At 34.0% G+C, this 27336-nt stretch overlaps 1 long non-coding RNA gene and 1 pseudogene across 1 annotated transcript; both read right to left on the bottom strand.

Moving 5' to 3' along the window:
* Positions 1 to 2757: 2757 nt before the first annotated feature.
* On the bottom strand, positions 2758 to 9241 carry LOC146905665 (uncharacterized; annotated as a pseudogene).
* Positions 9242 to 14434: 5193 nt separating this feature from the next.
* Positions 14435 to 15312, bottom strand: LOC146905664 (uncharacterized). The gene is made up of 3 exons (XR_015020522.1): positions 15184 to 15312; positions 14969 to 15080; positions 14435 to 14625 (listed from the first exon to the last, which is right to left on the bottom strand). It is a non-coding gene; the product is annotated as an uncharacterized LOC146905664 (long non-coding RNA).
* Between the last annotated feature and the right edge of the window lie 12024 nt (positions 15313 to 27336).

The raw sequence follows: 27336 nt of genomic DNA, 5'->3' as shown, positions 1-27336 counted from the left end.
AGTTTGTCAAGAAATCTGAGGGCATATCAAGACATGTGTCGAAGGCTTTTTCGTTTTTGACTTTTATTTTCAGTTATTTTCTTACTTAGTATATATAGTGGTTCTATATAGGAAATAAGGTCACAAATCATTTACATAAATCTTTACACTCAAACTATCATAGTTACAACGATAAGCGAGTATTAAGAAAATGTATTTATAATTTGATGTACCTATTTTTTCTTCATTTATTCAATCAAGAGCTTTTCTTTAAAGTTGTTTATCATTACTTTTAAAGTTTGTTTCCTTTACTTATGAAACTATTTCGACACAGTCAAAATAAATAGTTATCTTCAACATTTTTATATTTAAACTTATGAACATGATGAACATTCAAACTTTACTGAGAAATAATTGCACAAACATGTCCTATGATTTTCTAGTTTGATCCTACAAGTAATTAATTTAAAACTAATGATTGTTTACCAAAAACACTGGTAAATAGTACTGTAACCAATCTCTACTGCATGTGGACCTGCAAATTGTGAATCAAGGCAAAAATGGCTTCCTCCGCAGAAACAGTGTTTTAGAGAGCAATAGAAATTTCATCCCATAACCCAGCTAAATGCCAAACCTGAATTGCAAAAGGACAATTGAAAGAAGAAAAATGAGCTAGGTCCTCCGCATCACCATCACAAGTAACACAAGATATTAGACATTGCACTCCTTTGTCTTGCAACCGAACTCTAGTGGGCAAACATCCACGACACATCCACCATAAGAAATTCTTAATTTCTGGTGGCGCCTTTAACTTTCATATACCCGACCAAAATCCTGGACGACGTAAATGTGATGTGTCTACTAGTTCTTCCATACACAACCTGTAAGAGCTCCAAACAAAATAAAGGCCATTCTTTTCGGCTTTTCAAACTAAACGATCATCCGGGACCTGGGATGTCATCGGTGTATTCACAATTTCATTTGTCATATCCACACTAAAAATCTGATGAACTAGGCTCACATTCGACCTTTGATGTGTAGTATCGATAAGGCTATTAACCGTATAGTTTTGAAGCAAAAGGGTGTCATATATATTACACCTTTGATGTGTAGTATCGATAAGGCTATTAACCGTATAGTTTTGAAGCAAAAGGGTGTCATATATATTACCATCAATACATCTACTATTTTGCAGCCATGGTTCATCGAGAATATGTGTAACACCTCGGATTTTGATCCAAGACATTACTTAAATAAATTTATTCTTTGGGATAAAAAGATTATTTAAAAAAAGTATATATTTACTATATTTCTTTTTATTAAAAAAAAAGTATTCATTTTTGCATTATCGTAAAACAACTTAAACAAAATTCTTGGAAATAAAATAAAATCGTAAGGTAGAGACAATAATTTTTACATATCAACTTCATAGTATTAAAAAAATAATTTGAATTACAAATACAATTATAAAACCCAATTTTGTCCCCACGCACGCTTTTATCATACATAAACTTCATATTTCATTCCTTGGTACCTACAATATTATATTAATGTAAGGGTCAATTTTTGGTTCCACATGAGATCACCTAAACTCAGAAAAATGCCATAAAATAATAATAAAAACATTCATCGACTAAAAAGAATTAAAAATGGGCAAGCAAATAAAGTACACAAAAACTATTTTGTAAAACTTTATGAAAATTGTTGTATTCACATCTAATAGGGCTGAAAAATACATGTAAAATACCAAAATGCCCTTCAGCAGTTAACTGCCGCGTCAATATTCCTCGATAGTTAACTGCCGATGCGTCCTGAAGTTGTAATTTGGCAGAACCTACTGATGCAGAATCTGTTGCATGTGTTTTTACACATTATAAACACATTGCTTCAATGCCAAATCATAAATTTAATAAACGAAAATCATCAACATAATTTAAATTGAAAATTTGATACGAAAAGCAACAATTGTCATAGAAATATGTCATCGAAATACAATAAACCAATGTCATGATAATTTACAAGAAACCAACAAATCCCACAATAACTAAAAACAAGTCATAAACATAAACATAATGTCCTACTAGTCCTGCTCCTGGTCTTGGTTATGTTGATGCTGTTGTTGCTGCCTCCTCGGCCTCTGGCCTCGCCTCCCGGTCAATATCGACGCAATCTGCTCCCTAACATGGCTCATGGCCTGACAACATCGCACATCACCCAACCTGAATACCAGAAAATCTTCTCAAAACCCTGGATTTTGCTGTGCTCTTCGTACAACCTCCAACATACGTCATCAAACTGCAAATGATCAAGCAATTAGTGATACGTCACCCCCTCTCCATGACCCTTCTGTAACGTCCACTTCGCTGCAACCGGATAGTTTTCAATATAGTTGGGATTTGGATCAACACTGAAAAAGTCAAGAAAATGCGCCAAAAACCATCCCTGCACAAACCAAACAAATCACATTTATAATTACGCCCGAAAAATATAACAAAAAAATTAAAGTTAAGGTTCAAATGTGACAATTTCTTACAATGAGCAGTGTCACGCTTCCCCCAAGAGCTCTGTCTCTAGGCAAAGAGGCCTCAGCTAAACAGTGATATAGATATGCCAATGTCATCCCTCCCAAGAATAATTATGCATCCCCGCGTAGCCGTCCTCCATGGTCGTCAGATTGACCAACTCGATGTGTTTGTTGCTTTTATCACCAAAAAACAAGCATCAAACAAGATATAGGAGATAACACTTCACACAAGCAGTCCTAACCCTCTGCAGCTCCTACTCCTCCCTTGGATCCTCTGCCTCCGCAAATTTGGTAGCAGTATCAAGGTAGCACTCATAATACTCATTGAGCGTCTTATAACCAATGTAACCACCATACTCTTCAACGCAATTTTTCATTGCCATTGCCTGCGTCACACCTAAGTGTCTCACCATCAGTTCCGTTCCATCAGTCTGAGACATCTTCGGATGGCTCAACATCCTCCCTTCAATAGGAAGATGCATAAGACATGCGACATCATCCAAAGTGACGGTCATCTCCCCCAAGACCATGTGAAAATTGCTGGTCTCGTTATGCCATCTCTCGCATAAAGTCATCTGCAAAGCATGAGGCACAGTGGCATAGCCCAAATAAACCAAATCATGTAACCCGCTCTCCTTAAGCAGACCCCAAAACCAATTTGCATTATCGTTTGGACGTCGTAGACTCAAAATCCTAGCCCAATGATTAATTGGTTTTACAATATGCACCTTACGGACCTGAAATAATAAAAAAATAAACATATTTTAAACAACTTAAACATTTAACTAAACAAACTAAAATATAACACATACAAAAATAAAAATCACAAATTTAAATTGCCGCAAATATTTTTAATTTAAGACAAAACACATTTAAAACTTAAAAAAACACATAACAAAATTAGTACACTTAAATTGGCACGCACATTTATTTCAATTTATATTACGCGCGGCATTTTAAATTTAAATTTCCCGCATCAATTTAAAACATAAAGAAAATAATTAAAAAAACACATATAAAAGTTGATATAATAATTAAACAAAAACACATATAAAAAAATTAAAACATTTAAATTGTGTTGCATATGATAATTTTAGACAATTAAAAATAACACTTACGTCATTTGAATTATACCAAAGCGGCAATGCCACATGGTTGGCATAAGAGTGCAACAGAGATGTATCTTCCGGTCCTCCAGGAAAGGGAGGCTGCAAAGGTAACGTCGCTAGAGCTGCCGCTGCTGCAATGTCATCCTGGTCTAGTATATGTTGCTCTGGTATATGTTGCTGGTCATACCCACCATTAGTGACATCGTGATGTATCTCATCCTAAAAATTTAGGTACTCCACCTGGGTCGGGTCAACCACATGTGACTGTTCAGGCTGTGTAGCCTGAGAAGTCCCTGAACCATCTGCCCTCCCTTTACCTCTTCCCCTCCTTGGGATGTGTCCGCTTTGCCTCTCCCGCCTCGCGCTTTGTGTCATCGCACGCCTACCACCAATCTTCTTAGATGGATCAATCGGTTGCCCTTGGTGCTGATCAGACATATCTACACAAAAATTTAAAAAATTAACATTATTTAACTTATACATTCAACCACTTTATTAAACACATTAAACCTAAACATTCACATTCAACCACTTTATCAAACATTCACATTCAACCTAAACATTATCAAACACATTATCATTCACATTCAAACGTAAACAATCAAACACATTATCAAACACATTCAACCTAAACATAACCTAACCTAAACATAAGCATTCACATTCAGTGAAAATCAAAACCACATTCAACCTAATTCAGTGTACACTTTATCAAACTGCAATGAACAACATTTCCATAACCTAAACTAACTAAATAATAAATATAATTCTCATTGGGGCATTTTATCAAACAATTTGTGCATATTATCAAACATATTCAAATTGTGTTCATTTGACACCATTCAAAACCACATTATCATTAAACATCATTTAAACAACATAGGCAACAACTACATTCATTTATCAATTCATAAACTACACATACAATCATCAAATTGTCAATTTCAAAATTAACCCTAATCACATGCAAACTACTCTAATTTTTTTAAAAAATAAACCTAAACAAACTAACATTATGCTTACAATGATTAATGCAACTTACTTGTTATAATGTGGGGTTGATTGGCTTGCAAATCGTGAAAGTTGATTTGGTGAGAATTGGAGAGAATTTGAGAGAAATTTGAAGAATGAAGTAACTGATATGAAACTGGTGTTTCTGTTTCTGTATAAACACGCATCGGCAGTTAACTTCCGATCGAAACAGCAGTAGTTAACTGCCAAAGTTTCCCTTGGTAGTTAACTGCCGTCGATTCTATTTTCCTCGGCAGTTAACTACCGAGAGGTATTTTTGTCTTTTACATGTGTTTTTCCAGCCCTATTATATGTGTATACAACAATTTTCAAACTTTATGCATGAAGTGCATGATATGCAAGACTCAAATGATCCGGATAACGTCGTGTTAACGCACACATCGATGACTAATGGAAGAATGAATCATTCAATGGTTCCTGCAAGGCCCGCCACCTAGTGACATTAGCCCAATAAAAACTGGACGACTAAATGGTCTCTGCAAGGCTGTAACCCAAAATAAAAACTAGACCACTCAATGGTCCCTATAAGGTCGTAGCCCAATAAAACTATACCACTAAATGGTCTCTGCAAGACCGTAACCCAAAATAAAAATTGGAGCACTCAATGGTCCCTGCAAGGCCTATCACTTAGCGATAATAGCTCAAATACTTCATCATATGTTATGCGACTCAATGTTATCAACAAAACCCAAAAATAAAACTATGAAATGCAACCCTCCGACCTCTAATATTTTGTGAACCACAAGCCATTTTTAGAATCATATATAGTTATCAACATGCAAAATCTAATAATCAAATTCTCATAACAATCAACACAATATTCAATCAAAACAAAAAATCATACATATAAATTACTTAAAGTTTTTGAATAGAATAAAATATACAAAAACTAACTCTTTTTAATGGACAAGAATTCTACTACTATTTCACAACACTTATCCGACCTAGAATGATGATGTGAGGAAAAAGCCCTTACCTTCAATGATTTCCTTCCTAACAACCTCCAAATCCCCACGAATTCGCCTCGACAAATAGAAAATTGGAAAACGTATTTGGCAACGAGAAGATGTTTGGAGTGGAAGAATGGACTAATAAAATTATTTAGGGTTATTAAGGGAAGTTGATGTATACGAAGGCGTGGCTAGCTTGATAATTCAAAATGAAATGTATGATGTATAGTACATGAGACCGAAGTGCAAGACGGGTAATTCATTATTTATTTTAGACCAAACAATTTTCATTCTCTGATACAAACATAAACAAAATGCATGACACATTAGATGAGGAGAGTAAATGAGTAAAAGTCATGATGGTCAATTGCCCAAAACATGTGGAGATATGATGCAATGAATTTGATTTGTCTATGAGGCACTTAATAAGGCATTCATTAACCTTTGATGCAATTAAAAAGGAATATAAGATGAAGAAAATTTGGGGTTTTGGATACTAATCATAGTAAGTCTTATCAATTGGTCAACAAATTAATTATACCATGAATAACTATCTTATTTTGTCATTCTACATTTATACAAAAAAAAAAGGATATGATAAAGTTCAAATTCATTAATTAAAATAGTGAAGGTCGCATTTTTATTAAATTCTTCACTTCAAAATAAATTGTATAATAAATAAATGAGTAATACATAATTTTTTTTATATAGAAAATAATATTTATAAAATTTTAGGTGTTACAATATGGATAGAAGTACATGCACCGATGCACCAACGTGCTCAATGAAATGTGCTACTAAAATACATCACCAAACATAACTCGTATTGTAGCCTAGTTGTTACAATGTACTTTCGACACACTCAATTGGAACGGAAAGAATATGCCTAGTTGGGATTGGTATTTGATTATGTTTCAGATGGTTGTTGGTTCAATGGATTTGGAAATACCTGGCTTATTTGAGATTGGCAAACCATTTAGTTTTGACTAAAGAAATTCAAATTAATGTATGAAGAGACAAGATCAAAAGGTCAAAGACACCTGAGAGCTTTTCAAGAATTTCAGAGACATAACAAGACACACATCGAAGGCTTTAGTTGTGACTGTTATTTTCAGTTATTTATTACTAAGTATATATAATAGTTCTGTATAGGAAATAAGGGTCATAAATCGTTCATAAAAACCTTTAAAACTCAAAAACGAGTCTTAGGCAAATGTATGTATGATTATGTGTACCAGTTTTATTTATTTATTTAATCAAATACTTTTCTTTTGAAGTTGTTTACATTTACTTTGAAGTTTTTTCTTTTAATCCTGAACGTATTTTGACATAATCAAAATAGTCAGTTAAATTCATCCTTTTAAATTCAAAACTTATGAACACGATGAACCAAATTGGCACGTCCAATGACACCTTTTTTGTGCAAAATTTTTTATAATTTCATTTCTTAGAAACTTTTTCAGTTTGTTGGTGCATTTGTTCTTGGCATAAGATTTCTTTAAATTTAATGTGTGTATGCGATTAAGAAGTGGTAAATCCCTTCCTAAAATAGCTTGTCCAAACACCAATAACACTTCCACATCTAACACGTTGAGTAACCTTCAAAGTACACAAGAACAATCAACCTAAATGCCATTTAGTGGCGCCAATGTATCAAATGTTGTGGGGGTAACTGCTCCTATGCAAGTTTCGACGATTATTGGGGTAACTACTCATGTATCCGTTTCGACAAAGGAAGCCTGAACACATTCTGACCTAGTGGCATCCATGCCACCACCAATGAGTTTTCCAATAACACTTATGGTTACAAATCCCATAAATGGAAATTCTATTGAATCTAGATTCTCTTTTTTGCCACAACTTTCGTTACCAATGTTTACTAAGGAGTACTCCTATGGTATGCCAACATCAATGATGACAGGCCTATAGACAAATGCTTCTACAAACGCATATAACACAACAATGGTGCTTTCACCTTATAATACTCATTTGGCTTCATGTTCTGCACTAAGCATTCCTAGTCTAAATTTTCAACCATCGTTGAACACAACATCTCTCATGTCATTGAGATAGCTAATGGATGAGAGTAACCATGACTTGGTTAATATTCTTACTTAACAAGTTGGTTTAGTGTTCAATCCTTTGATTTAGAACACAAACCATAGTTACCAATTGTTAGCCAATCAAATGGGTCAAATTGTAGACTTTTTTGGTACACCTCAAGTGCGTAATCATCATATTTCTCAAATTCAAAATGTTAGACCTGTTCAGAATGTGAAAAGGCCCAATAATAAAGGAAACCCTGTAAATTAAGGGCAACACATTGGGCCCCAATTAGTCAAACCTTTAATACAAAGAGAGGTTGTAAGAAACCCATAAATAGTCTCAGTTAACAAAAATCAAAATGATGTTGAAGTGGTTAGAAATGTCCAACAAAATAACCTTGGTGGACACAATAATTTGGCCCATATGATCAAAAATATTTTAGCCCAAAATGGCCTTAATGTAGGTTTACATACCAAACTTGTGTCAATCTAGTCTGAATTTGTATTACAAACTTAACTTCCTAGAGGATGCAAAATTCTCAAGTTCACAAAATTAGCAGGAGACACTAGTGAATCAATTGTAGAACATATTCCTGGTTACTTAACTGAGGTAGAGGACATAGCAAACAACGAGAATTCAAGGATGAAGTATTTTCCAAATTATCTCACCAAGAATGCCTTTACATGGTTTGCAACCCTTTCCCCTCATTCCATACATAATTGAAATCAGCTAGAAAGAGTTTTCCAGGAAAAATTCTACATGGGTTGGAATATTTTGCAGAGTTGGAATAGAAGACAAAAGTCCAACAGTCCAACAGAGTTGGAATATTTCTACACACACACACACACATAATCTTTTTATAAGGCAAAAGTCCAGACATAAAAAAGGAATAGAAGACAGTCCAACAGAGTTGGAATATTTTGCAGATTTCATTTTATATCAGGTGCTCATATATATTATTAAAAAAAGGAAAAAATAAATACAAAAAAGAACTGTATATCAGGTGCTCATATATATTATTAAAAAAAGGAAAAAATAAATACAAAAAAGAATTGGGGGGACGTAAACCTAACCCAGTCAATCCACACAAAGCGTATGCCAACCCAATCGGGTGATACAAAGAAATAAAAACAACGCGTGTGAATGTCTAACTTGCGGTGTATGGACCAACCGTCAACACAAAATGGATCCAAAGAACCAACTACTCCTTGCGACAACAAAAAACATAGCATCTCTTTTGAGCCAAACAATCCAACATCAAAGACTGATGAGGATTTTGAAACATCCCCCAAGTTACATAGTGTCAAACTTCATGAAGTTGAGAAATTCAACTGCCAGCACGGATACAGAACCCCACGCCTACAACTCGCTATGCAGCGACAGAAAACTCCACTACCATTTCTAGCTAAATCCAATAGAAATCCAAATCGAGGGATGGTCAATCAACGAGTCTTAGCACCACGAGGACCACCAACACGATAACACATGCACCCACAATTCGCAGCAACAATAGACAACATGTACATGACCATTTCTAGCCTAGAAGACCTGTTACGAAGCACATCTATGATAGCAATACAACATTGTGGGGTCAAGGCCATTTCTAACCACATAAGATTGTTGCAAAATACATCAACTTGTAACAATATTAGTAGGTATGAACCATGACACCACCATAGGGAAACAACCACTCTTGCAACAAATCTTAATAAACAAGAAAAACAAACTAAAACCCATCAACAGTTCAGATCCGCAAAGTGCAAATCCAGATTCACCCTTCCATCAACACAGATCCACAACATAGAAACTCCGGCGAAACAAACAAAGACGGCGCAGACCACCGCGGAGAACTGAAACAAACCAACCACCACACGCCGTCATCGTGTTTGTGCGAACAAAACAGAAACAGAGGAGAGGAAAAATGTTTTAAGCCACAACCACCAGAAAGAAGACGGAAACCATCATCACATCCGATATCGAACAAACCAACCAGCCGCTGCAAGAACCACCAATAGATCTGGTTGGGAGGTGGTGCAGGTGGCTAGCGCCGACCGTCACACCCCTCACTGCCACCGCTACATCATCCAAAAGGGGGTATATTTATCTTTATATATATAAATGCAATTGGAACATAATTTTTTGTCCCTTAAAAAAAATTATATTTGGCACGGGGTTTTAGGCTAATAAAAAAACATGGATGTGATATTTATGAATCCTGATATTATTTGAATTTTCCTTTTTAACTCTTACGATTCATGTGTATTAAAGAATGATTTTAATTGGTTGACAGTTCACATAAACTTTACACTGGCAGAATATTTTAATTAAACTCACAAAAATCATATAAAACAAAAGTTAAAACGAAATAATCAAAATCATATAAAACAAAAGTTAAAACGAAATAATCAAAAATTTATTTGTTAAAGATTTACTCTACAATACATTCAAATCCATTTAATGGAAAAAAAAATTCACAACAAAACAGTAATATAATGGGAGTATATTCACAACAGATTAATTGCCCATAATTAGGAATATGATTATAGTTGGAACAATCAAAATTAAAATATTACTATATTTTAATAAAGGGGAAATCTTTCAATGTATAATTATGGAAATACAATAACTTTTTATCGCCAACAAATATATTGCATTCAACATTTTAATACTAATATTTGCATCATAATTGGTGTAACGCTCATATTAAACGTGTCTAGAATATTCAACATGTACATTAAAACTGATACTGGATACATTAATTATACAATACGGAAAAACAACATAAGTTAAGATTCAGAGTACATAGCCGTCTCAAGTCATATGTCATAATAATTATATGTAAAGAGTCGAATGAAACAAGTACAATGATGTCCATTACAACTACTATATATATAAACAAAACAACAACGAAACGACATGAGTGCTCGATCCAACAAAGCACGATCAATTTGTAGCCTTCTCTTTACCTTTAACAAGAGCAACATGCGAACTTTAACAAATGAAGGAATGGGATGAGACATAACATCTCAGTGAGTTCTACCTAACTCCTAGGCTATAGGAAACCTCGGGGAAACATACGGTTACCAAGTGTCTACAACACAATCGATTGGTTGATTATACGTGTGTGAACTCATTCTTACCAAAAACGATAGTGCATACCTAGATTGTATCCGCTTGTAACTAAACTTGTATCATATCATATCATGTCATTTATTGTCATAAGCATAGGATATCATGGTGTAACATGTATTACATGGTAACATAATTCACATTGTTAGATTAATAAACTGAAATGCCATGAATGATATGTATATATTGTGCAAGTTCAAAAACCTTAGTTAATGATATTGTTGGAAATGATACTCCTGCAAAGTAGCCAAAAACAACTCCAACAATGGCTGCTATTATGAGCTTCATTGCTTCATTAGGTTTTTTAATATTTCCACTGCAGGACAAAAAAAATAAATTTGTTATATTACTTACATGCAAAATTCTTTGATACTTCTATTTTTTTTAAATGAGAAAGAAAGAGTAATATATATTCATGTCATACGTTCTTGTTGGAGTTTCCATTGCACGATCAATATCTTTTGAGATATGCACTCATTAACTATATGCAATATGTCTTTCCTCTTAGAATGAATCTTGTATATATGCTGCCAAATAATCACCCCTGCAAAACTTATATATATATATATATATATATATATATATATATATATAAAACATAGCAAACATTTTAATTTTATATATCACTTGTAAATTATAAATTCTCGAAGCATATACACAATATTAAACTCTTGAGTTAATTTGCATTGGCATGTAAAAACATTAATTTTGTAACACAATTAATCTATGATGAAACACAAATCTCGTAGCCACTTTTATGATTATTTGAATCTAATCACCAAATAATTTAACAATGATAATTATAAATGCAGTACTAACATACCCAGATGAATTTTTTGTTGTTGCACGTAATTGAAATTGGCAGAACTGTGTGTGAATTGAGAAAGAGACAACTTTGGAATGAGGTTAGGATTTGTTTGTTACACCTCTTGATTTGATGAAAATGATGTTGATGAAATTGTTGTTATGTCATCAATTTGTTGTTCCATTGATAGTGCGATGTGGCAACTGCTTCTGCCGAAATTATAGAAGACTTAGCCCTAAAACGTAAATCAGGATTATTTTATTTAGGAAAATAATATATCATGCGAAATGTTTTCCACAAATTTAGGCATTATATCAATCAAACTTGCTTGATTCCTTTTTATTAATTATTTAAGATGTTTTTAAAATTGCTCTTCAACCGAATAGAAAAAAAATAGAAAATTGCTCCATGTTGTACCCGAAAAAATAAAATTGCTCCCCGTTCCCAAAATGTCGTCATACCTATTGGTGCTTTATATTGGGCCCCAATAATTGTCAGATTAATTAGTAAATTCAATTTGATTAATTGTTATTTTAATTAGATTGAATAATCTTCCTATCAAAAGAAAGTATAGAGTAAATAATTTAATTTTGGGTCAGGTTAACCGGCTCCCTAGAACACTTGTTAAAAATACAAAAAAAAAAAAATATTACTAAAAAAACTTTTTTGACTCTTTAAAGATTAATTACACAAGTTTCAATGCAATAACTAACATATAATTTCTTTTTATTAGCATCCTTAACCAATGACACAGGTTAAAAATTAATTACACAATTTTCGATGCAATAACTAGCATGTAATTTCTTTTTATTAACATCCTTAATCAACGCCACAGGGGTACCGGTTAACATTTCTCTTTGACTTTGATTTTTATGATCGAATAAAACTTAATATCCATATCTATCTATTTCTACACACACACACACACACACACACAATCTTTTTATATGACAAAAGTCCAAACATAAAAAAGGAATAGAAGACAGTCCAACAGAGTTGGAATGTTTTGCGGATTTCATTTTATATCAGGTGCTCATATATATTATTAAAAAAAGGAAAAAATAAATACAAAAAAGAATTGGGGGGACGTAAACCTAACCCAGTCAATCCACACAAAGCGTATGCCAACCCAATCGGGTGATACAAAGAAATAAAAACAACACGTGTGAATGTCTAACTTGCGGTGTATGGACCAACCGTCAACACGAAATGGATCCAAGAACCAACAACTCCTTGCGACAACAACAAACATAGCGTCTCTTTCGAGCCAAACAGTTCAACATCAAAGACTGATGAGGATTTTGAAACCTCCCCCAAGTTATATAGTGCCAAACTTCGAGAAGTTGAGAAATTCGACTGCCAACACGGATACAGAACCCCATGCTTACAACTCGCTATGCTGCGACAGAAAACTCCACTACCATTTCTAGCCAAATCCAATAGAAATCCAAATCGAGGGATGGTCAATCAACGAGTCTTAGCACCACGAGGACCACCAACACGATAACACCTGCACCCACAATTCGCAGCAACAATAGACAACATGTACATGACCATTTCTAGCCTAGAAGACCGGTTACGAAGCATATCTATGATAACAATACAATATTGTGGGGTCAAGGCCATTTCTAGCCACATAAGATTGTTGCAAAATACATCAACTTGTAGCAATATTAGTAGGTATGAACCATGACAACACCATAGGGAAACAACCACTGTTGCAACAAATCTTAATAAAAAAGAAGAACAAACTAAAACCCATCAACAGTTCAGATCCGCAAAGTGCAAATCCAGATTCACCCTTCCATCAACACAAATCCACAACAGAGAAACTCCGGCAAAACAAACAAAGACGGCGCAGACCACCGCGGAGAATTGAAACAAACCAACCACCACACGCCGTCATCGTGTTTGTGCGAGCAAAACAGAAACAGAGGAGAGGAAAAATGTTTTAAGCCACAACCATCAGAGAGAAGACGGAAACCATCGTCACATCCGATATCGAACAAACCAACCAGCCGCTGCAAGAACCACTCATAGATCTGGTTGGGAGGTGGTGCAGGAAGCTAGCGCCGACCGTCACACCCCTCACTGCCACCGCTACATCATCCAAAAGGGGGTCTATTTATCTTTATATATATATATATATATATATATATATATATATATATATATATATATGCAATTGGAACATAATTTTTTGTCCCTTAAAAAAACATTATATTTGGCACGGGGTTTTAGGCTAATAAAAAAACATGGATGTGATATTTATGAATCCTGATATTATTTGAATTTTCCTTTTTAACTCGTACGATTCATGTGTATTAAAGAATGATTTTATTTGGTTGACATTTCACATAAACTTTACACTGGCAGAATATTTTAATTAAACTCTAAAAAATCATATAAAACAAAAGTTAAACCGAAATAATCAAAATCATATAACACAAAAGTTAAAACGAAATAATCAAAAATTTATTTGTGAAAGATTTACTCTACAATACATTCAAATCCATTTAATGGAAAAAAAATTCACAACAAAACAGTGATATAATTGGAGTATATTCACAACAGATTAATTGCCCATAATTAGGAATATGATTACAGTTGGAACAATCAAAATTAAAATATTACTATATTTTAATAAAGGGGAAATCTTTCAATGTATAATTATGGAAATACAATAACTCTTTAACGCCAACAAATATATTGCATTCAACATTTTAATACTAATATTTGCATCATAATTGGTGTAACGCTCATATTAAATGTGTCTAGAATATTCAACATGTGCATTAAAACTGATACTGGATACATTAATTATACAATACGAAAAAACAACATAAGTAAAGATTCAGAGTACACGGCCTTCTCAAGTCATATGTCATAATAATTATACGTAAAGAGTTGAATGAAACAAGTACAATGATGTCCATTACAACTACTATATATATAAACAAAACAACAACGAAACGACATGAGTGCTAGATCCAACAAAGCACGATCAATTTGTAGCCTTCTCCTTACCTTTGCCACGAGCAACATGCGAACCTGAACAAATGAAGGAATGGGATGAGACATAACGTCTCAATGAGTTCTATCTAATTCCTAGGCTATAGGTAACCTCGGGGGAACATACGGTTACCAGGTGTCTACAACACAATCGATTGGTTGATTATACATGTGTGAACTCATTCTTACCAAAAACGATCGTGCATACCTAGATTGTATCCGCTTGTAATTAAACTTGTATCATATCATATCATGTCATTTATTGTCATAAGCATAGGATATCATGCAGTAACATGTATTACATGGTAACATAATTCGCATTGTTAGATTAATAAACTGAAATGCCATGAATGATATGTATATATGGGGAAAGATTACAAACCTTAGTTAATGATATTGTTGGAAATGATACTCCTACAAAGAAGCCAAAAACAACTCCAACAATGGCTGCTATTATGAGCTTCATTGCTTCATTAGGTTTTTTAATATTTCCACTGCAGGACAAAAAATAAATTTGTTATATTACTTACATGCAAAATTCTTTGATACTTCTATTTTTAAGTGAGAAAGAAAGAGTAATATATATTCATGTCATACGTTCTTGTTGGAGTTCCCATTGCACGATCAATATCTTTTGAGATATATACTCATTAACTATATGCAATATGTCTTTCCTCTTAGAAGGAATCTTGTATATATGCTGCCAATTAATCACCCCTGCAAAACTTATATATATATATATATATATATATATATATATATAACATAGCAAACATTTTAATTTTATATATCACTTGTAAATTATAAATTCTCGAAGCATATACACAATATTAAACTCTTGAGTTAATTTGCATTGGCATGTAAAAACATTAATTTTGTAACACAATTAATCTATGATGAAACACAAATCTCGTAGCCACTTTTATGATTATTTGAATCTAATCACCAAATAATTTAACAATGATAATTATAAATGCAGTACTAACATACCCAGATGAATTTTTTGTTGTTGCACGTAATTGAAATTGGCAGAACTGTGTGTGAATTGAGAAAGAGACAACTTTGGAATGAGGTTAGGATTTGTTTGTTACACCTCTTGATTTGATGAAAATGATGTTGATGAAATTGTTGTTATGTCATCAATTTGTTGTTCCATTGATAGTGCGATGTGGCAACTGCTTCTGCCGAAATTATAGAAGACTTAGCCCTAAAACGTAAATCAGGATTATTTTATTTAGGAAAATAGTATATCATTGGAAATGTTTTCCACAAATTTAGGCATTATATCAATCAAACTTGCCTGATTCCTTTTTAATAATTATTAATTATTTAAGATGTTTTTAAAATTGCTATTTAACCGAATAGAAAAAAAAATAGAAAATTGCTCTACGTTGTACCCGAAAAAATAAAATTGCTCCACGTTCTCAAAATGTCGTCATACCTATTGGTGCTTTATTCTGGGCCCCCATAATTGTCAGATTAATTAGTAAATTAAATTTGATTAATTGTGATTTTAATTAGATTGAATAATCTTCCTATCAAAAGAAAGTATAGATTAAATAATTTAATTTTGGGTCAGGTTAACCGGCGCCCCAGAACACTTGTTAAGAATACCAAAAAAAAAATTACTAATTTTTTTTTTTGACTTTTTAAAGATTAATTACACAAGTTTCAATGCAATAACTAACATATAATTTCTTTTTATTAGCATCCTTAACCAATGACACGGGTTAAAAATTAATTACACAATTTTCAATGCAATAACTAGCATGTAATTTCTTTTTATTAACATCCTTAATCAACGCCACAGGGGTACCGGTTAACATTTCTCTTTGATTTTGATTTTTATAATCGAATAAAACTTAATATCCATATCTATCTATTTCTACACACACACACACACACACAATCTTTTTATATGACAAAAGTCCAAACATAAAAAAGGAATAGAAGACAGTCCAACAGAGTTGGAATGTTTTGCGGATTTCATTTTATATCAGGTGCTCATATATATTATTAAAAAAAGGAAAAAATAAATACAAAAAAGAATTGGGGGGACGTAAACCTAACCCAGTCAATCCACACAAAGCGTATGCCAACCCAATCGGGTGATACAAAGAAATAAAAACAACACGTGTGAATGTCTAACTTGCGGTGTATGGACCAATCGTCAACACGAAATGGATCCAAGAACCAACAACTCCTTGCGACAACAACAAACATAGCGTCTCTTTCGAGCCAAACAGTTCAACATCAAAGACTGATGAGGATTTTGAAACCTCCCCCAAGTTATATAGTGCCAAACTTCGAGAAGTTGAGAAATTCGACTGCCAACACGGATACAGAACCCCATGCTTACAACTCGCTATGCTGCGACAGAAAACTCCACTACCATTTCTAGCCAAATCCAATAGAAATCCAAATCGAGGGATGGTCAATCAACGAGTTTTAGCACCACGAGGACCACCAACACGATAACACCTGCACCCACAATTCGCAGCAACAATAGACAACATGTACATGACCATTTCTAGCCTAGAAGACCGGTTACGAAGCATATCTATGATAACAATACAACATTGTGGGGTCAAGGCCATTTCTAGCCACATAAGATTGTTGCAAAATACATCAACTTGTAGCAATATTAGTAGGTATGAACCATGACAACACCATAGGGAAACAACCACTGTTGCAACAAATCTTAATAAAAAAGAAGAACAAACTAAAACCCATCAACAGTTCAGATCCGCAAAGTGCAAATCCAGATTCACCCTTCCATCAACACAAATCCACAACAGAGAAACTCCGGCAAAACAAACAAAGACGGCGCAGACCACCGCGGAGAACTGAAACAAACCAACCACCACACGCCGTCATCGTGTTTGTGCGAACAAAACAGAAACAGAGGAGAGGAAAAATGTTTTAAGCCACAACCATCAGAGAGAAGACGGAAACCATCGTCACATCCGATATCGAACAAACCAACCAGCCGCTGCAAGAACCACTCATAGATCTGGTTGGGAGGTGGTGCAGGAAGCTAGCGCCGACCGTCACACCCCTCACTGCCACCGCTACATCATCCAAAAGGGGGTCTATTTATATATATATATATATATATATATATATATATATATATATATATATGCAATTGGAACATAATTTTTTGTCCCTTAAAAAAACATTATATTTGGCACGGGGTTTTAGGCTAATAAAAAAACATGGATGTGATATTTATGAATCCTGATATTATTTGAATTTTCCTTTTTAACTCGTACGATTCATGTGTATTAAAGAATGATTTTATTTGGTTGACATTTCACATAAACTTTACACTGGCAGAATATTTTAATTAAACTCTAAAAAATCATATAAAACAAAAGTTAAACCGAAATAATCAAAATCATATAACACAAAAGTTAAAACGAAATAATCAAAAATTTATTTGTGAAAGATTTACTCTACAATACATTCAAATCCATTTAATGGAAAAAAAATTCACAACAAAACAGTGATATAATTGGAGTATATTCACAACAGATTAATTGCCCATAATTAGGAATATGATTACAGTTGGAACAATCAAAATTAAAATATTACTATATTTTAATAAAGGGGAAATCTTTCAATGTATAATTATGGAAATACAATAACTCTTTAACGCCAACAAATATATTGCATTCAACATTTTAATACTAATATTTGCATCATAATTGGTGTAACACTCATATTAAACGTGTCTAGAATATTCAACATGTGCATTAAAACTGATACTGGATACATTAATTATACAATACGAAAAAACAACATAAGTAAAGATTCAGAGTACACGGCCTTCTCAAGTCATATGTCATAATAATTATACGTAAAGAGTCGAATGAAACAAGTACAATGATGTCCATTACAACTACTATATATATAAACAAAACAACAACGAAACGACATGAGTGCTAGATCCAACAAAGCACGATCAATTTGTAGCCTTCTCCTTACCTTTGCCACGAGCAACATGCGAACCTGAACAAATGAAGGAATGGGATGAGACATAACGTCTCAATGAGTTCTATCTAATTCCTAGGCTATAGGTAACCTCGGGGAAACATACGGTTACCAGGTGTCTACAACACAATCGATTGGTTGATTATACATGTGTGAACTCATTCTTACCAAAAACGATCGTGCATACCTAGATTGTATCCGTTTGTAATTAAACTTGTATCATATCATGTCATTTATTGTCATAAGCATAGGATATCATGCAGTAACATGTATTACATGGTAACATAATTCGCATTGTTAGATTAATAAACTGAAATGCCATGAATGATATGTATATATGGGGAAAGATTACAAACCTTAGTTAATGATATTGTTGGAAATGATACTCCTACAAAGAAGCCAAAAACAACTCCAACAATGGCTGCTATTATGAGCTTCATTGCTTCATTAGGTATTTTAATATTTCCACTGCAGGACAAAAAATAAATTTGTTATATTACTTACATGCAAAATTCTTTGATACTTCTATTTTTAAGTGAGAAAGAAAGAGTAATATATATATATTCATGTCATACGTTCTTGTTGGAGTTCCCATTGCACAATCAATATCTTTTGAGATATATACTCATTAACTATATGCAATATGTCTTTCCTCTTAGAAGGAATCTTGTATATATGCTGCCAAATAATCACCCCTGCAAAACTTATATATATATATATATATATATATATATATATATATATATATATATATATATATATATAACATAGCAAACATTTTAATTTTATATATCACTTGTAAATTATAAATTCTCGAAGCATATACACAATATTAAACTCTTGAGTTAATTTGCATTGGCATGTAAAAACATTAATTTTGTAACACAATTAATCTATGATGTAACACAAATCTCGTAGCCACTTTTATGATTATTTGAATCTAATCACCAAATAATTTAACAATGATAATTATAAATGCAGTACTAACATACCCAGAAGAATTTTTTGTTGTTGCACGTAATTGAAATTGGCAGAACTGTGTGTGAATTGAGAAAGAGACAACTTTGGAATGAGGTTAGGATTTGTTTGTTACACCTCTTGATTTGATGAAAATGATGTTGATGAAATTTTTGTTATGTCATCAATTTGTTGTTCCATTGATAGTGCGATGTGGCAACTGCTTCTGCCGAAATTATAGAAGACTTAGCCCTAAAACGTAAATCAGGATTATTTTATTTAGGAAAATAGTATATCATTGGAAATGTTTTCCACAAATTTAGGCATTATATCAATCAAACTTGCCTGATTCCTTTTTAATAATTATTAATTATTTAAGATGTTTTTAAAATTGCTCTTTAACCGAATAGAAAAAAAATAGAAAATTGCTCTACGTTGTACCCGAAAAAATAAAATTGCTCCACGTTCTCAAAATGTCGTCATACCTATTGGTGCTTTATTTTGGGCCCCCATAATTGTCAGATTAATTAGTAAATTAAATTTGATTAATTGTGATTTTAATTAGATTGAATAATCTTCCTATCAAAAGAAAGTATAGATTAAATAATTTAATTTTGGGTCAGGTTAACCGGCGCCCCAGAACACTTGTTAAGAATACAAAAAAAAAATATTACTAAAAAAACTTTTTTGACTTTTTAAAGATTAATTACACAAGTTTCAATGCAATAACTAACATATAATTTCTTTTTATTAGCATCCTTAACCAATGACACGGGTTAAAAATTAATTACACAATTTTCAATGCAATAACTAGCATGTAATTTCTTTTTATTAACATCCTTAATCAACGCCACAGGGGTACCGGTTAACATTTCTCTTTGATTTTGATTTTTATAATCGAATAAAACTTAATATTCATATCTATCTATTTCTACACACACACACACACACACACAATCTTTTTATATGACAAAAGTCCAAACATAAAAAAGGAATAGAAGACAGTCCAACAGAGTTGGAATGTTTTGCGGATTTCATTTTATATCAGGTGCTCATATATATTATTAAAAAAAGGAAAAAATAAATACAAAAAAGAATTGGGGGGACGTAAACCTAACCCAGTCAATCCACACAAAGCGTATGCCAACCCAATCGGGTGATACAAAGAAATAAAAACAACACGTGTGAATGTCTAACTTGCGGTGTATGGACCAATCGTCAACACGAAATGGATCCAAGAACCAACAACTCCTTGCGACAACAACAAACATAGCGTCTCTTTCGAGCCAAACAGTCCAACATCAAAGACTGATGAGGATTTTGAAACCTCCCCCAAGTTATATAGTGCCAAACTTCGAGAAGTTGAGAAATTCGACTGCCAACACGGATACAGAACCCCATGCTTACAACTCGCTATGCTGCGACAGAAAACTCCACTACCATTTCTAGCCAAATCCAATAGAAATCCAAATCGAGGGATGGTCAATCAATGAGTCTTAGCACCACGAGGACCACCAACACGATAACACCTGCACCCACAATTCGCAGCAAATATAGACAACATGTACTTGACCATTTCTAACCTAGAAGACCTGTTACAAAGCACATCTATGATAGCAATACAACATTGTGGGGTCAAGGCCATTTCTAGCCACATAAGATTGTTGCAAAATACATCAACTTGTAGCAATATTAGTAGGTATTAACCATGACAGCACCATAGGGAAACAACCACTGTTGCAACAAATCTTAATAAAAAAGAAGAACAAACTAAAACCCATCAACAATTCAGATCCGCAAAGTGCAAATCCAGATTCACCCTTCCATCAACACAGATCCACAACAGAGAAACTCCGGCGAAGACCACCGCGGAGAACTGAAACAAACCAACCACCACACGCATTCATCGTGTTTGTACGAACAAAACAGAAACAGAGTAGAGGAAAAATATTTTAAGCCACAACCACCAGAGAGAAGACGGAAACCATCATCACATCCGATATCGAACAAACCAACCAGCCGCTGTAAGAACCGCGATAGATCTGGTTGGGAGGTGGTGCAGGTGGCTAGCGCCGACCGTCACACCCCTCATTGCCACCGCTACATCATCCAAAAGGGGGTCTATTTATCTTTATATATATATATATATATATATATATATATATATATATATATATGTATATGCAATTGGAACATAATTTTTTGTCCCTTAAAAAAACATTATATTTGGCACGGGGTTTTAGGCTAATAAAAAAACATGGATGTGATATTTATGAATCCTGATGTGGCAACTGCTTCTGCCGAAATTATAGAAGACTTAGCCCTACAACGTAAATCAAGATTATTTTATTTAGGAAAATAGTATATCATTGGAAATGTTTTCCACAAATTTAGGCATTATATCAATCAAACTTGCTTGATTCCTTTTTAATAATTATTAATTATTTAAGATGTTTTTAAAATTGCTCTTTAACCGAATAGAAAAAAAATAGAAAATTGCTCTACGTTGTACCCGAAAAAATAAAATTGCTCCACGTTCTCAAAATGTCGTCATACCTATTGGTGCTTTATTTTGGGCCCCCATAATTGTCAGATTAATTAGTAAATTAAATTTGATTAATTGTGATTTTAATTAGATTGAATAATCTTCCTATCAAAAGAAAGTATAGATTAAATAATTTAATTTTGGGTCAGGTTAACCGGCGCCCCAGAACACTTGTTAAGAATACAAAAAAAAAAATTACTAAAAAAACTTTTTTGACTTTTTAAAGATTAATTACACAAGTTTCAATGCAATAACTAACATATAATTTCTTTTTATTAGCATCCTTAACCAATGACACGGGTTAAAAATTAATTACACAATTTTCAATGCAATAACTAGCATGTAATTTCTTTTTATTAACATCCTTAATCAACGCCACAGGGGTACCGGTTAACATTTCTCTTTGATTTTGATTTTTATAATCGAATAAAACTTAATATCCATATCTATCTATTTCTACACACACACACACACACACAATCTTTTTATATGACAAAAGTCCAAACATAAAAAAGGAATAGAAGACAGTCCAACAGAGTTGGAATGTTTTGCAGATTTCATTTTATATCAGGTGCTCATATATATTATTAAAAAAAGGAAAAAATAAATACAAAAAAGAATTGGGGGGACGTAAACCTAACCCAGTCAATCCACACAAAGCGTATGCCAACCCAATCGGGTGATACAAAGAAATAAAAACAACACGTGTGAATGTCTAACTTGCGGTGTATGGACCAATCGTCAACACGAAATGGATCCAAGAACCAACAACTCCTTGCGACAACAACAAACATAGCGTCTCTTTCGAGCCAAACAGTCCAACATCAAAGACTGATGAGGATTTTGAAACCTCCCCCAAGTTATATAGTGCCAAACTTCGAGAAGTTGAGAAATTCGACTGCCAACACGGATACAGAACCCCATGCTTACAACTCGCTATGCTGCGACAGAAAACTCCACTACCATTTCTAGCCAAATCCAATAGAAATCCAAATCGAGGGATGGTCAATCAACGAGTCTTAGCACCACGAGGACCACCAACACGATAACACCTGCACCCACAATTCGCAGCAAATATAGACAACATGTACTTGACCATTTCTAACCTAGAAGACCTGTTACAAAGCACATCTATGATAGCAATACAACATTGTGGGGTCAAGGCCATTTCTAGCCACATAAGATTGTTGCAAAATACATCAACTTGTAGCAATATTAGTAGGTATGAACCATGACAGCACCATAGGGAAACAACCACTGTTGCAACAAATCTTAATAAAAAAGAAGAACAAACTAAAACCCATCAACAATTCAGATCCGCAAAGTGCAAATCCAGATTCACCCTTCCATCAACACAGATCCACAACAGAGAAACTCCGGCGAAACAAAGACGGCGCAGACCACCGCGGAGAACTGAAACAAACCAACCACCACACGCAGTCATCGTGTTTGTACGAACAAAACAGAAACAGAGTAGAGGAAAAATGTTTTAAGCCACAACCACCAGAGAGAAGACGGAAACCATCATCACATCCGATATCGAACAAACCAACCAGCCGCTGTAAGAACCGCGATAGATCTGGTTGGGAGGTGGTGCAGGTGGCTAGCGCCGACCGTCACACCCCTCACTGCCACCGCTACATCATCCAAAAGGGGGTTTATTTATCTTTATATATATATATATATATATATATATATATATATATATATATGCAATTGGAACATAATTTTTTGTCCCTTAAAAAAACATTATATTTGGCACGGGGTTTTAGGCTAATAAAAAAACATGGATGTGATATTTATGAATCCTGATGTGGCAACTGCTTCTGCCGAAATTATAGAAGACTTAGCCCTACAACGTAAATCAAGATTATTTTATTTAGGAAAATAGTATATCATGCGAAATGTTTTCCACAAATTTAGGCATTATATCAATCAAACTTGCTTGATTCCTTTTTATTAATTATTAATTATTCAAGATGTTTTCAAAATTGCTCTTCAACCGAATAGAAAAAAAAATAGAAAATTGCTCCACGTTGTACCCAAAAAAATAAAATTGCTCCACGTTCTCAAAATGTCGTCATACCTATTGATGCTTTATTTTGGGCTCCCATAATTGTCAGATTAATTAGTCAATTCAATTTGATTAATTGTGATTTTAATTAGATTGAATAATCTTCCTATCAAAAGAAAGTATAGATTAAATAATTTGATTTTGGGTCAGGTTAACCGGCGCCCCAGAACACTTGTTAAGAATACAAAAAAAATTATTACTAAAAAAAACTTTTTTGCCTTTTTAAAGATTAATTACACCATTTTCAATGTAATAACTAACATATAATTTCTTTTTATTAGCATCCTTAACCAATGACACAGGTTAAAAATTAATTACACAATTTTCAATGCAATAACTAGCATGTAATTTTTTTTATTAACATCCTTAATTAATGCCACAGGGGTACCGATTAACATTTCTCTTTGATTTTGATTTTTATAATCGAATAAAACTTAATATCCATATCTAACTATTTCTACACACACACACACAAACACATACAATCTTTTTATAAGGCAAGAGTCCTTAATCAATGCCACAGGGGTACCGGTTAACATTTCTCATTGATTTTGATTTTTATAAACCAATAAAACTTAATATCTATATCTATCTATTTCTACACACACACACACACACACACACACACACACAATCTTTTTATAAGGCAAGAGTCCAAAAATAAAAAAGGAATAGAAGACAGTCCAACAGAGTTGGAATGTTTTGTAGATTTCATTTTATATTAGGTGCTCATATATATTATTAAAAAAAGGAAAAAATAAATACAAAAAAGAACTGGGGGGACGTAAAACTAACCCAGTCAATCCACATAAAACGTATGCCAACCCAATCGGGTGATACAAAGAAATAAAAACAACACGTATGAATGTGTAACACCCATACTAGACGTATCTAGAAAGTCTGGCACGTGCGTTAATATTAGTACTGGATACATTAAAATATACAACAATTAAAAACTTCGAATGAATAATATTTACATCAAGTTACGTTCGTATAAATAATAATACAACACAACTCATCCATACATAAAAATACATCCTTGAAGTCCATAACATCCTGCAACTTTACGAACGAACCCTTGAAGTAATATCCATCCGGCTCCGAACATGCATAAACATCCTGCTTATCTGAAACAAATAAGGATTGGGATGAGACATAATGTCTCAGTGAGTTCCCCTAAATCCTAGGCTATAAGTAACCTCAGGGGAAACCTACGGTCACCACGTGTTTACATTACAACCTGGCGGTTGATTATACGTGTGCGGGGACTTGCATACTTAGACGGTAGTGCATACTAAAGCCATCATAGTCTTAACTTACTTGTTATAGGCTTCACTTCCTATACGTGTCATGGCGGTCGAGGGGAACCTAGAACCGCATTGCTAAGAATACACGATAAGTATCGAGGCCTAAGCATGACATAATCATGACACGATTCTAAACCGGACGATTAGGGGAATCCTAAGATCGTCATCGATATCATATTCTTTACTTGTTCTATACATAACTTGAACTTATCTTATAACATCTCATTCTCTTATACCTAAACATATCGTACATGAATACATTCTTAAACATAATCATAGCCATAGCTTGCATAAACGTATCTAAGTTCATTTATGTTAGCGTTGAACAAACATTATTGTCTTGGTTCATTTTACGGATAGTCCCGGGTGGAGTAACCCCGAGATCAATCCCATACATTACCGATGTACGTACATCGGACTCCCTCAGTGTCGTGCGGGTCCCTTGCGGCTTAAACCGTTCCCCTTAGGTCGAGAACCTCCCGTATCCCCCTGGCGTGGATAACAAGAGACACGAGCACCTACATCTTGTTTACTCAGTGACATGCGGGTCCCTTACGGCTTAAATCGTTCTCATTACGAGAACCCCTTGTATCCCCCTGATGTTGATAGCAAGAGACATGTCACCTACACTTATTAATCATAGTCTTGTCGTTCATATAGGTTAAACCTAATCATGCATACATATTTACCTCGGAACCTTAATCGATCCGATTAGCCGTAAATGTTCATACTTGTACATACTTATACATAGTGGAGAGATCAACTAATCAATCCATGACTTAACATACTTGCTAACTTATTCTTGCTCATGTGCGAAGAGATTATCATTCGCGTCTTGGCAATCTAGGATTCTTGCTAAACATACTAGTTCTCGACTACTATGTCGAGGCTCTAGTTATTCCCTTACTTAATTCATCACTACCCCATCATGCTTAAACTTTCTTGTGCCATCCATGTAATACATGCTAAGATTGCCACGATTAATGATGCAAGGATCGATTGACGATGTGTGCAAATTTCCAATAATTTCTAAAGACCGAAAATGCCAAAACCCAAGACTTAAGCCATTTAGAAAATTCTATGATTTCATAAAGCCAAGTTTGTTCCAGTTGAAAAATAAGTGAAAACAGTCAAAGAATACTTCGAAACGATCGCCTCGGACCCCCACACGACTGCCCCCAAGCACTAGAGCTCAAGACAACGCGGACGTTGTCCTGTCTGGGGCGCCTGGCGCCAGGAGTGGGGCGCCTAGCACTGGCTCCCTGTGTGTGGGCGCCTAGCGCCCTTGTACAGGCGCAGCGCTCTGAAGCTTGCGTTTTCGCGTGTTTCGGCTGCGGGTTTTCGCCATTTTCGACCCAAAACTCGTCCAATTCGACCCTGTAATGCACCAAATACATCCAACAACATATATAGGCTTATTTAAACATAACTCATGACAATTTTAACATATAATCACCTAGGATTGGCTTGGGATACTAAAGTTTCATAAAAACTAAACTAACATAAATCATTATCCTTCACAAGATTAAACAAACCCAAAGGTGGGTAATCTACCTATGGAACTCACCTATCAAAGCTCTAGCAACCACTCCAAGCCTCAAGCCCAAGCAAGCCATACCCTTAACTTTGATCAACTTGTTTCCTTTGAACACACCATCTCATTCTTGTTGTTTTCTTGCAATCTAAGACATCATGAACCTTGCTTGATCATCTATACTCCAACCCAAAGCTTCTTCATCAAAACCCTAACTCTTGGAACTTTTCTTGATGAGGAGGAGTAGAGGAATCAACCAAGACCAAACTTCCACATGCTTAAAGACCATGAGGGAACATAGTTTGAGATTTACCATGAGGGGTTAAAGTTTAGGAAG

This window comes from Medicago sativa, chromosome 7 (assembly GCF_051527215.1).
Source record: "Medicago sativa cultivar Bolivia chromosome 7, Bolivia_mono, whole genome shotgun sequence".
NCBI classification, from domain to species: Eukaryota; Viridiplantae; Streptophyta; class Magnoliopsida; order Fabales; family Fabaceae; genus Medicago; species Medicago sativa.
This window is presented reverse-complemented; position numbering and strand designations above follow the sequence as displayed.